General features: G+C 44.2%; 1 protein-coding gene across 3 annotated transcripts in view; it reads right to left on the bottom strand.

Moving 5' to 3' along the window:
* The window catches only part of fam91a1 (family with sequence similarity 91 member A1), a 137,424-nt gene that overhangs the window by 111,781 nt on the left and 11,083 nt on the right, over window positions 1-14,560 (bottom strand). The gene's annotated exons all lie outside the window — the stretch shown is intronic.

Raw genomic sequence — 14,560 nt, 5'->3', positions numbered from 1 at the left:
AACAGCGAGCAGTGTATCCCTGAGAGAGGGAGTACTACAATACTACTACTAACAGCAAGCAGTGTATCCCAGAGAGAGGGAGTACTACAATACTACTACTAACAGCAAGCAGTGTATCCCAGAGAGAGGGAGTACTACAATACTACTACTAACAGTCAGCAGTGTATCCCTGAGAGAGGGAGTACTACAATACTATTAATAGCCAGCAGTGTATCCCTGAGAGAGGGAGTACTACAATACTACTACTAACAGCTAGCAGTTTATCCCTGAGAGAGGGAGTACTACAATACTACTAACAGCCAGCAGTTTATCCCTGAGAGAGGGAGAACTACAATACTACTAACAGCCAGCAGTTTATCCCTGAGAGAGGGAGTACTACAATACTACTAACAGTCAGCAGTTTATCCCTGAGAGAGGGAGTACTACAATACAACTACTAAGAGTCAGCAGTTTATCCCTGAGAGAGGGAGTACTACAATACTACTACTAACAGTCAGCAGTTTATCCCTGAGAGAGGGAGTACTACAATACAACTACTAAGAGTCAGCAGTTTATCCCTGAGAGAGGGAGTACTACAATACTACTACTAACAGCAAGCAGTGTATCCCAGAGAGAGGGAGTACTACAATACTACTACTAACAGCAAGCAGTGTATCCCAGAGAGAGGGAGTACTACAATACTACTACTAACAGTCAGCAGTGTATCCCTGAGAGAGGGAGTACTACAATACTACTATTAACAGCCAGCAGTTTATCCTTGAGAGAGGGAGTACTACAATACTACTAACAGCCAGCAGTGTATCCCTGAGAGAGGGAGTACTACAATCCTACTACTAACAGTCAGCAGTTTATCCCTGGGAGAGGGAGTACTACAATACTACTACTAACAGTCAGCAGTTTATCCCTGAGAGAGGGAGTACTACAATCCTACTACTAACAGTCAGCAGTTTATCCCTGAGAGAGGGAGTACTACAATACTACTACTAACAGCCAGCAGTTTATCCCTGAGAGAGGGAGTACTACAATACTACTACTAACAGCCAGCAGTTTATCCCTGAGAGAGGGAGTACTACAATACTACTACTAACAGTCAGCAGTTTATCCCTGAGAGAGGGAGTACTACAATACTACTACTAACAGTCAGCAGTTTATCCCTGAGAGAGGGAGTACTACAATCCTACTACTAACAGTCAGCAGTTTATCCCTGAGAGAGGGAGTACTACAATACTACTACTAACAGCCAGCAGTTTATCCCTGAGAGAGGGAGTACTACAATACTACTACTAACAGTCAGCAGTTTATCCCTGAGAGAGGGAGTACTACAATACTACTACTAACAGTCAGCAGTTTATCCCTGAGAGAGGGAGTACTACAATCCTACTACTAACAGTCAGCAGTTTATCCCTGAGAGAGGGAGTACTACAATACTACTACTAACAGTCAGCAGTTTATCCCTGAGAGAGGGAGTACTACAATACTACTACTAACAGTCAGCAGTTTATCCCTGAGAGAGGGAGAACTACAATACTACTACTAACAGCAAGCAGTGTATCCCAGAGAGAGGGAGTACTACAATACTACTACTAACAGCCAGCAGTTTATCCCTGAGAGAGGGAGTACTACAATACTACTAACAGTCAGCAGTTTATCCCTGAGAGAGGGAGTACTACAATACAACTACTAAGAGTCAGCAGTTTATCCCTGAGAGAGGGAGTACTACAATACTACTACTAACAGTCAGCAGTTTATCCCTGAGAGGGGGAGCACTACAATACTACTACTAACAGTCAGCAGTTTATCCCTGAGAGAGGGAGTACTACACTACTACTACTAACAGCCAGCAGTGTATCCCTGAGAGAGGGAGTACTACAATACTACTACTAACAGCAAGCAGTGTATCCCAGAGAGAGGGAGTACTACAATACTACTACTAACAGCAAGCAGTGTATCCCAGAGAGAGGGAGTACTACAATACTACTACTAACAGCCAGCAGTGTATCCCTGAGAGAGGGAGTACTACAATACTACTACTAACAGTCAGCAGTGTATCCCTGAGAGAGGGAGTACTACAATACTACTACTAACAGCAAGCAGTGTATCCCAGAGAGAGGGAGTACTACAATACTACTACTAACAGCAAGCAGTGTATCCCTGAGAGAGGGAGTACTACAATACTACTATTAACAGCAAGCAGTTTATCCCTGAGAGAGGGAGTACTACAATACTACTATTAACAGCCAGCAGTTTATCCTTGAGAGAGGGAGTACTACAATACTACTAACAGCCAGCAGTGTATCCCTGAGAGAGGGAGTACTACAATACTACTACTAACAGTCAGCAGTTTATCCCTGAGAGAGGGAGTACTACAATACTACTACTAACAGTCAGCAGTTTATCCCTGAGAGAGGGAGTACTACAATACTACTAACAGCCAGCAGTGTATCCCTGAGAGAGGGAGTACTACAATACTACTACTAACAGTCAGCAGTTTATCCCTGAGAGAGGGAGTACTACAATACTATTAATAGCCAGCAGTGTATCCCTGAGAGAGGGAGTACTACAATACTACTACTAACAGCTAGCAGTTTATCCCTGAGAGAGGGAGTACTACAATACTACTAACAGTCAGCAGTTTATCCCTGAGAGAGGGAGAACTACAATACTACTAACAGCCAGCAGTTTATCCCTGAGAGAGGGAGTACTACAATACTACTAACAGTCAGCAGTTTATCCCTGAGAGAGGGAGTACTACAATACAACTACTAAGAGTCAGCAGTTTATCCCTGAGAGAGGGAGTACTACAATACTACTACTAACAGTCAGCAGTTTATCCCTGAGAGAGGGAGTACTACAATACAACTACTAAGAGTCAGCAGTTTATCCCTGAGAGAGGGAGTACTACAATACTACTACTAACAGTCAGCAGTTTATCCCTGAGAGAGGGAGTACTACAATACTACTACTAACAGTCAGCAGTTTATCCCTGAGAGAGGGAGTACTACAATACTACTACTAACAGTCAGCAGTTTATCCCTGAGAGGGGGAGCACTACAATACTACTACTAACAGTCAGCAGTTTATCCCTGAGAGAGGGAGTACTACACTACTACTACTAACAGCCAGCAGTGTATCCCTGAGAGAGGGAGTACTACAATACTACTACTAACAGCAAGCAGTGTATCCCTGAGAGAGGGAGTACTACAATACTACTACTAACAGCAAGCAGTGTATCCCAGAGAGAGGGAGTACTACAATACTACTAACAGCCAGCAGTGTATCCCTGAGAGAGGGAGTACTACAATCCTACTACTAACAGTCAGCAGTTTATCCCTGGGAGAGGGAGTACTACAATACTACTACTAACAGTCAGCAGTTTATCCCTGAGAGAGGGAGTACTACAATACTACTAACAGCCAGCAGTGTATCCCTGAGAGGGAGTACTACAATCCTACTACTAACAGTCAGCAGTTTATCCCTGGGAGAGGGAGTACTACAATACTACTACTAACAGTCAGCAGTTTATCCCTGAGAGAGGGAGAACTACAATACTACTAACAGTCAGCAGTTTATCCCTGAGAGAGGGAGTACTACAATACTACTATTAACAGCCAGCAGTTTATCCCTGAGAGAGGGAGTACTACAATACTACTAACAGCCAGCAGTGTATCCCTGAGAGAGGGAGTACTACAATCCTACTACTAACAGTCAGCAGTTTATCCCTGGGAGAGGGAGTACTACAATACTACTACTAACAGTCAGCAGTTTATCCCTGAGAGAGGGAGTACTACAATACTACTACTAACAGTCAGCAGTTTATCCCTGAGAGAGGGAGTACTACAATACTACTACTAACAGCCAGCAGTGTATCCCTGAGAGAGGGAGTACTACAATACTACTACTAACAGTCAGCAGTTTATCCCTGAGAGAGGGAGTACTACAATACTACTACTAACAGCCAGCAGTTTATCCCTGAGAGAGGGAGTACTACAATACTACTACTAACAGTCAGCAGTTTATCCCTGAGAGAGGGAGTACTACAATACTACTACTAACAGTCAGCAGTTTATCCCTGAGAGAGGGAGTACTACAATACTACTACTAACAGTCAGCAGTTAATCCCTGAGAGAGGGAGTACTACAATACTACTACTAACAGTCAGCAGTTTATCCCTGAGAGAGGGAGTACTACAATACTACTACTAACAGCCAGCAGTTTATCCCTGAGAGAGGGAGTACTACAATACTACTACTAACAGTCAGCAGTTTATCCCTGAGAGAGGGAGTACTACAATACTACTACTAACAGTCAGCAGTTTATCCCTGAGAGAGGGAGTACTACAATACTACTACTAACAGTCAGCAGTTTATCCCTGAGAGAGGGAGTACTACAATACTACTACTAACAGTCAGCAGTTTATCCCTGAGAGAGGGAGTACTACAATACGACTACTAACAGTCAGCAGTTTATCCCTGAGAGAGGGAGTACTACAATACTACTACTAACAGTCAGCAGTTTATCCCTGAGAGAGGGAGTACTACAATACTACTACTAACAGCAAGCAGTGTATCCCAGAGAGAGGGAGTACTACAATACTACTACTAACAGTCAGCAGTGTATCCCTGAGAGAGGGAGTACTACAATACTACTATTAACAGCCAGCAGTTTATCCCTGAGAGAGGGAGTACTACAATACTACTACTAACAGTCAGCAGTTTATCCCTGAGAGAGGGAGTACTACAATACTACTACTAACAGTCAGCAGTTTATCCCTGAGAGAGGGAGTACTACAATACTACTACTAACAGTCAGCAGTTTATCCCTGAGAGAGGGAGTACTACAATACTACTACTAACAGCAAGCAGTGTATCCCTGAGAGAGGGAGTACTACAATACTACTACTAACAGCAAGCAGTGTATCCCTGAGAGAGGGAGTACTACAATACTACTACTAACAGCCAGCAGTTTATCCCAGAGAGAGGGAGTACTACAATACTACTACTAACAGTCAGCAGTGTATCCCTGAGAGAGGGTGTACTACAATACTACTACTAACAGTCAGCAGTTTATCCCTGAGAGAGGGAGTACTACAATCCTACTACTAACAGTCAGCAGTTTATCCCTGAGAGAGGGAGTACTACAATACTACTACTAACAGTCAGCAGTTAATCCCTGAGAGAGGGAGTACTACAATACTACTACTAACAGTCAGCAGTTTATCCCTGAGAGAGGGAGTACTACAATACTACTACTAACAGTCAGCAGTTTATCCCTGAGAGAGGGAGAACTACAATACTACTACTAACAGTCAGCAGTTTATCCCTGAGAGAGGGAGTACTACAATACTACTACTAACAGTCAGCAGTTTATCCCTGAGAGAGGGAGTACTACAATACTACTACTAACAGCCAGCAGTACTACAATCCTACACATGGCGAGCGTCTTTATTATTTAATTCCGATAGCAATCTGAGTAACGAATAGCCAAATCACTAGCCTGTCAATCTGCTATAGCAGAAAAGTGAACCTATTCTATTGGCCAACTTGTCATTCTGTGCGACAAAGAAACAAACAGACTCTGGGACAGTTGTAGGAGATAAATCCCAAATTCAATCAACCAGTAGGCCTAGACTTCATAAAAAACACAACATTAAAAAGCAATGAGTCTGATACAACAGCTCAGAACATTTAGATAATAAGGTTGATTAACTATTATTTAATTATAAAGCACAGCAATGTGCACAAGGCAGCAGGCCACATATACAAATGTTCCTTCCATTATGCAATTAGCAGGAAAACACTTGTCAAAGGTACACTGCACATGACAGATGGGAATATCTAATAATATGACTTGGATTATCAACAACTAGCATGGGTTACAAATATGACTAGGATTATCATGGGTTATTAATATGACTGGGATTATCATGTGTTACAAATATGACTGGGATTATCATGGGTTACAAATATGACTAGGATTATCATGGGTTATCAATATGACTGGGATTATCATGGGTTACAAATATGACTGGAATGATCATGGGTTACAAATATGACTGGGATTATCATGGTTACTAATATGACTAGGATTATCATGGGTTACAAATATGACTAGGATTATCATGGGTTACAAATATGACTAGGATTATCATGGGTTACAAATATGACTAGGATTATCATCAATTACAAATATGACTAGGATTATTTTGGGTTACTAATATGACTAGGATTATCATGGGTTACTAATATGACTAGGATTATCATGGGTTACAAATATGGCTACGATTATCATGGGTTATTAATATGACTGGGATTATCATGGGTTACAAATATGACTGGGATTATCATGTGTTACAAATATGACTAGGATTATCATGGGTTATTAATATGACTGGGATTATCATGGGTTACAAATATGACTGGGATTATCATGGGTTATTAATATGACTGGGATTATCATGGGTTACTAATATGACTAGGATTATCATGGGTTACAAATATGACTGGGATTATCATGGGTTACAAATATGACTGGAATTATCATGGGTTACTAATATGACTAGGATTATCATGGGTTATTAATATGACTGGGATTATCATGGGTTACAAATATGACTGGGATTATCATGGGTTACAAATATGACTGGGATTATCATGGGTTACAAATATGACTGGAATTATCATGGGTTACAAATATGACTAGGATTATCATGGGTTACAAATATGACTAGGATTATCATGGGTTACAAATATGACTAGGATTATCATCAGTTACAAATATGACTAGGATTATTTTTGGGTTACAAATATGACTAGGATTATCATGGGTTACTAATATGACTGGGATTATCATGGGTTACTAATATGACTAGGATTATCATGGGTTACAAATATGGCTAGGATTATCATGGGTTATTAATATGACTGGGATTATCATGGGTTACAAATATGACTGGGATTATCATGGGTTACAAATATGACTGGGATTATCATGGGTTACAAATATGACTGGGATTATCATGGTTACTAATATGACTAGGATTATCATGGGTTACAAATATGACTAGGATTATCATGGGTTACAAATATGAAAAGGATTATAATGGGTTACAAATATGACTAGGATTATCATCGGTTACAAATATGACTAGGATTATCTTGGGTTACTAATATGACTAGGATTATCATGGGTTACAAATATGACTAGGATTATCATCAGTTACAAATATGACTAGGATTATTTTGGGTTACAAATATGACTGGGATCATCATGGGTTACAAATATGACTGGAATTATCATGGGTTACAAATATGACTAGGATTATCATGGGTTATTAATATGACTGGGATTATCATGGGTTACAAATATGACTGGGATTATCATGGGTTACAAATATGACTGGGATTATCATGGGTTACAAATATGACTGGGATTATCATGGGTTATTAATATGACTGGGATTATCATGGGTTACTAATATGACTAGGATTATCATGGGTTACAAATATGACAAGGATTATCATGGGTTACAAATATGACTAGGATTATCATCAGTTACAAATATGACTAGGATTATTTTTGGGTTACAAATATGACTAGGATTATCATGGGTTACTAATATGACTAGGATTATCATGGGTTACAAATATGACTAGGATTATCATGGGTTATTAATATGACTGGGATTATCATGGGTTACAAATATGACTGGGATTATCATGGGTTACAAATATGACTGGGATTATCATGGGTTACAAATATGACTGGGATTATCATGGTTACTAATATGACTAGGATTATCATGGGTTACAAATATGACTAGGATTATCATGGGTTACAAATATGACTAGGATTATCATGGGTTACAAATATGACTAGGATTATCATCGGTTACAAATATGACTAGGATTATCTTGGGTTACTAATATGACTAGGATTATCATGGGTTACAAATATGACTAGGATTATCATCAGTTACAAATATGACTAGGATTATTTTGGGTTACTAATATGACTAGGATTATCATGGGTTACTAATATGACTGGGATTATCATGGGTTACTAATATGACTAGGATTATCATGGGTTACAAATATGGCTAGGATTATCATGGGTTATTAATATGACTGGGATTATCATGGGTTACAAATATGACTGGGATTATCATGGGTTACAAATATGACTGGGATTATCATGGGTTACAAATATGACTGGGATTATCATGGTTACTAATATGACTAGGATTCTCATGGGTTACAAATATGACTAGGATTATCATGGGTTACAAATATGACTAGGATTATCATGGGTTACAAATATGACTAGGATTATCATGGGTTACAAATATGACTAGGATTATCTTGGGTTACTAATATGACTAGGATTATCTTGGGTTACTAATATGACTGGGATTATCATGGGTTACTAATATGACTGGGATTATCATGGGTTACTAATATGACTAGGATTATCATGGGTTACTAATATGACTGGGATTATCATGGGTTACTAATATGACTGGGATTATCATGGGTTACTAATATGACTAGGATTATCATGGGTTACTAATATTACTAGGATTATCATGGGTTACAAATATGACTAGGATTATCATGGGTTACTAATATGACTGGGATTGTCATGGGTTACTTGTCATGTTGTCTTGTCTCTGTCCTTTCCCTTCACCCTGTCTCCCTCTGCTGGTCGTTGTTATGTTACCTTTTCTCCCCCTCTTTTCCCCAGCTGTGCCTTGTCTCCTCCTAATTACCCATTCACCCCGTTCCCCACCTGTTCCCTTTTTCCCTCTGATTAGGTCCCTATATCTGTCTCTGTTTCTGCTCCTGTCCTTGTCGGATTCTTGTTTGTTTGTTTATGTGTCTCATGCCTGAACCAGACTATCATCGTGTGTGCTGCAACCTTGTCCTGTCCTGTCGGAATCTACCTGTCCATCTGAGCCCACGTATGTTCGTCATTAAAGTACTCTGTTTGTTAATTCGCTTTTGGGTCCTCATTCACGCACCATAACAGAAGAATCCGACCAAGAATGGACCCAGCGACTTCGGATCCTCTCCACTCAGCCGTCGAGATCCAGGGAGCGATGCTAGGCAGACACAAGCAGGAATTGTCTGCTGCTCGACATGCCGTTGAGACCCTGGCCACCCAAGTCTCCAACCTCACAGAACAGGTTCACCATCTCCGCCTCGATCCACCGGCCACTTCCAGGGCTTTCGAATCTCCGGAGCCCAGAATCAATAACCCGCCGTGTTACTCTGGGGAGCCCACTGAATGCCGCTCGTTCCTCACCCAGTGTGATATTGTGTTTTCTCTCCAGCCCAACACTTACTCCAGGAGCACTGCTCGTGTCGCCTACGTCATATCTCTCCTTATTGGACGGGCTCGTGAGTGGGGCACGGCAATCTGGGAGGCAAGGGCTGAGTGTATTAACCAGTATCAAGACTTTAAGGAGGAGATGATACGGGTTTTTGATCGATCTGTTTTTGGGGAGGAGGCTTCCAGGGCCCTGTCTTCCCTATGTCAAGGCAATCGATCCATAACAGACTACTCTATTGAGTTTCGCACTCTTGCTGTCTCCAGTGGCTGGAACGAGCCGGCCTTGCTCGCTCGTCTTCTGGAGGGTTTCCGCGCAGAGGTAAAGGATGAGATTCTCTCCCGGGAGGTTCCTTCCAGCGTGGATTCCTTGATTGAACTCGCTATTCGCATTGAGCGACGGGTTGATCTTCGTCACCGAGCTCGTGGAAAGGAGCTTGCGCTCTCCGTCGCCTCCCTCTCCGCATCACTACCATCTTCCTCTGCCGGCTCGGGTGCTGAGCCCATGCAGCTGGGAGGTATCCGCATCTCGACTAAGGAGAGGGAACGGAGAATCACCAACCGCCTCTGTCTCTATTGCGGTTCCGCTGGTCATTTTGCCACTTCATGTCCAGTAAAAGGCCAGAGCTCGTCAGTAAGCGGAGGGCTACTGGTGAGCGCTACTACTCCTGTCTCTCCTTCAAGATCCTGCACTACCTTGTCGGTCCATCTACGCTGGACCGGTTCGTCAGCTTCCTGCAGTGCCTTAATAGACTCTGGGGCGGAGGGCTGTTTTATGGACGAGACCTGGGCTCGGGAACATGACATTCCTCTCAGACAGTTAAAGGAGCCCACGGCCTTGTTCGCCCTGGATGGTAGTCCTCTCCCCAGGATTCAGCGTGAGACGCTACCTTTAACCCTCACTGTTTCTGGTAATCATAGTGAAACCATTTCTTTTTTAATTTTTCGTTCACCTTTTACACCTGTTGTTTTGGGCCATCCCTGGCTAGTTTGTCATAATCCTTCCATTAATTGGTCTAGTAATTCTATCCTCTCCTGGAACGTCTCTTGTCATGTGAAATGTTTAATGTCTGCTATCCCTCCTGTTTCCTCTGTCTCTTCTTCACAGGAGGAGCCTGGTGATTTGACAGGGGTGCCGGAGGAATATCACGATCTGCGCACGGTGTTCAGTCGGTCCAGGGCCACCTCTCTTCCTCCACACCGGTCGTATGATTGTAGTATTGATCTCCTTCCGGGAACCACCCCCCCCCGGGGTAGACTATACTCTCTGTCGGCTCCCGAACGTAAGGCTCTCGAAGATTATTTGTCTGTAGCTCTTGACGCCGGTACCATAGTCCCCTCCTCCTCTCCCGCCGGAGCGGGGTTTTTTTTTGTCAAGAAGAAGGACGGGTCTCTGCGCCCCTGCATAGATTATCGAGGGCTGAATGACATAACAGTGAAGAATCGTTATCCGCTTCCTCTTATGTCTTCAGCCTTCGAGATCCTGCAGGGAGCCAGGTTTTTCACTAAGTTGGACCTTCGTAACGCTTACCATCTCGTGCGCATCAGGGAGGGGGACGAGTGGAAGACGGCGTTTAACACTCCGTTAGGGCACTTTGAATACCGGGTTCTTCCTTTCGGCCTCGCTAACGCTCCAGCTGTCTTTCAGGCATTAGTCAATGATGTCCTGAGAGACATGCTGAACATCTTTGTTTTCGTTTACCTTGACGATATCCTGATTTTTTCACCGTCACTCCAGATTCATGTTCAGCACGTTCGACGTGTCCTCCAGCGCCTTTTAGAGAATTGTCTTTTCGTGAAGGCTGAGAAGTGCACTTTTCATGCCTCCTCCGTCACATTTCTCGGTTCTGTTATTTCCGCTGAAGGCATTAAGATGGATCCCGCTAAAGTCCAAGCTGTCATTGATTGGCCCGTCCCTAAGTCACGCGTCGAGCTGCAGCGCTTTCTCGGCTTCGCGAACTTCTATCGTCGTTTCATCCGTAATTTCGGTCAGGTGGCAGCTCCTCTCACAGCCCTTACTTCTGTCAAGACGTGCTTTAAGTGGTCCGTTTCCGCCCAGGGAGCTTTTGATCTCCTCAAGAATCGTTTTACATCCGCTCCTATCCTTGTTACACCTGACGTCTCTAGACAGTTCGTTGTCGAGGTTGACGCGTCAGAGGTGGGAGTGGGAGCCATCCTTTCTCAGCGCTCCCTCTCTGACGACAAGGTCCACCCATGCGCGTATTTTTCTCATCGCCTGTCGCCGTCGGAACGTAACTATGATGTGGGTAACCGCGAACTGCTCGCCATCCGGTTAGCCCTAGGCGAATGGCGACAGTGGTTGGAGGGGGCGACCGTTCCTTTTGTCGTTTGGACTGACCATAGGAACCTTGAGTACATCCGTTCTGCCAAACGACTTAATGCGCGTCAGGCGCGTTGGGCGCTGTTTTTCGCTCGTTTCGAGTTCGTGATTTCTTATCGTCCGGGCTCTAAGAACACCAAGCCTGATGCTTTGTCTCGTCTCTTCAGTTCTTCAGTAGCCTCCACTGACCCCGAGGGGATTCTCCCTGAGGGGCGTGTTGTCGGGTTGACTGTCTGGGGAATTGAGAGGCAGGTAAAGCAAGCACTCACTCAAACTCCGTCGCCGCGCGCTTGTCCTAGGAACCTTCTTTTCGTTCCCGTTCCTACTCGTCTGGCCGTTCTTCAGTGGGCTCACTCTGCCAAGTTAGCCGGTCACCCTGGCGTTCGGGGTACGCTTGCTTCCATTCGCCAGCGTTTCTGGTGGCCCACCCGGGAGCATGACACGCGTCGTTTCGTGGCTGCTTGTTCGGTCTGCGCGCAGACTAAGTCCGGTAACTCTCCTCCTGCCGGCCGTCTCAGGCCGCTTCCTATTCCCTCTCGACCGTGGTCTCACATCGCCTTAGATTTTGTCACCGGACTGCCTTCGTCAGCGGGGAAGACTGTTATTCTTACGGTTGTCGATAGGTTCTCTAAGGCGGCTCATTTCATTCCCCTTGCTAAGCTTCCTTCTGCTAAAGAGACGGCACAAATCATCATCGAGAATGTTTTCAGAATTCATGGCCTTCCGTCAGACGTCGTTTCGGACAGAGGTCCGCAATTCACGTCTCAATTTTGGAGGGAGTTTTGCCGTTTGATTGGGGCTTCCGTCAGTCTCTCTTCCGGCTTTCACCCCCAGTCTAACGGTCAAGCAGAACGGGCCAATCAGACTATTGGTCGCATCTTACGCAGTCTTTCTTTTCGCAACCCTGCGTCTTGGTCAGAACAGCTCCCCTGGGCAGAATACGCCCACAACTCGCTTCCTTCGTCTGCGACCGGGCTATCTCCTTTTCAGAGTAGCCTCGGGTACCAGCCTCCGTTGTTCTCATCTCAGTTCGCCGAGTCCAGCGTCCCCTCCGCTCAGGCTTTTGTCCAACGTTGCGAGCGCACCTGGAAGAGGGTCAGGTCTGCACTTTGCCGTTATAGGGCGCAGACTGTGAGAGCTGCTAATAAGCGTAGAACGAAGAGCCCTAGATATTGTCGCGGTCAGAGAGTTTGGCTCTCCACTCAGAACCTTCCCCTTAAGACGGCTTCTCGCAAGTTGACCCCGCGGTTCATTGGTCCATTCCGTATCTCTCAAATCATTAACCCTGTCGCAGTGCGACTTCTTCTGCCGCGATATCTTCGTCGCGTCCACCCGGTCTTCCATGTCTCCTGTGTCAAGCCCGTTCTTCGCGCCCCCGCTCGTCTTCCCCCCCCCCCCCCCATCCTTGTCGAGGGCGCACCCATCTACAGGGTCCGTAGGATTTTGGACATGCGTCCTCGGGGCCGTGGTCATCAGTACCTAGTAGATTGGGAGGGGTACGGTCCTGAGGAGAGGAGTTGGGTTCCCTCTCGGGACGTGCTGGACCGTGCGCTGATCGATGATTTCCTCCGTTGCCGCCAGGCTTCCTCCTCGAGTGCGCCAGGAGGCGCTCGGTGAGTGGGGGGGTACTGTCATGTTGTCTTGTCTCTGTCCTTTCCCTTCACCCTGTCTCCCTCTGCTGGTCGTTGTTATGTTACCTTTTCTCCCCCTCTTTTCCCCAGCTGTGCCTTGTCTCCTCCTAATTACCCATTCACCCCGTTCCCCACCTGTTCCCTTTTTCCCTCTGATTAGGTCCCTATATCTGTCTCTGTTTCTGCTCCTGTCCTTGTCGGATTCTTGTTTGTTTGTTTATGTGTCTCATGCCTGAACCAGACTATCATCGTGTGTGCTGCAACCTTGTCCTGTCCTGTCGGAATCTACCTGTCCATCTGAGCCCACGTATGTTCGTCATTAAAGTACTCTGTTTGTTAATTCGCTTTTGGGTCCTCATTCACGCACCATAACATTACTAATATGACTGGGATTATCATGGGTTACAAATATGACCGGGATTATCATGGGTTACTAATATGACTGGGATTATCATGGGTTACTAATATGACTGGGATTATCATGGGTTACTAATATGACTGGGATTATCATGGGTTACTAATATGACTGGGATTATCATCAACTAGCATGGGTTGCTAATATGACTAGGATTATCATCAACTAGCATGGGTTGCTAAAATGACTAAAATGGTGCCTTTAACTAATGGACAATGAAAGAAAGTTGATTTGAAAACCATTAGAACGTGAGAGAAATGTGCTACTGGTTTCAACGGCATATGGAAGTCTAAATCATTTCCTCCACATTTCTATGGTCTGATTTTGGCTGCTTTGAAAGACATGTCTCATAATATGTAGTAAAACCTTCATGTTTCCAACTAAACTAAATGCATACTGCCTCCAGCTCATTGCAAAGTGGAGTGTGACACTCTGAAAGCCTGCCAACAACCGCTGCTTATACACTTGAATGGCAAATGGGAAGCGCGCTACAATTACCAGTTGAGAAATAAAAACAGTAGCCCTTTTCAATCGTGGCCATCAAAACTGTTTTTAACACACGATTGCATTTAGAATTATTACGCAATGATTGGGCTTATAAAAGCACATTTCAGTCCAGCAGCAACGAACAAGCGGTTTGAGGAGCTGTCGAAGCAGCTCTCACAGTGTCTGACTGATTCTCCGCTCCAATTAGGCTCTGTATATGTATGCTATGCTCGTGCTATGCTCATAAGATGAATAATGAAAATACATGTGCCAATTTAATTCCACAAAAATTATGCACATTATCCTATAGACCGATAAGCATTAACGGTCCAATGTATTTCCATCGACTGGTATTTCCATCGA

Source organism: Oncorhynchus mykiss, chromosome 30 (assembly GCF_057628025.1).
Source record: "Oncorhynchus mykiss isolate SJ-2025 chromosome 30, ASM5762802v1, whole genome shotgun sequence".
Lineage (NCBI taxonomy): Eukaryota > Metazoa > Chordata > Actinopteri > Salmoniformes > Salmonidae > Oncorhynchus > Oncorhynchus mykiss.
Note: the sequence above shows the minus strand (reverse complement) of the source record. Positions and strands in the feature narration are given on the sequence as shown.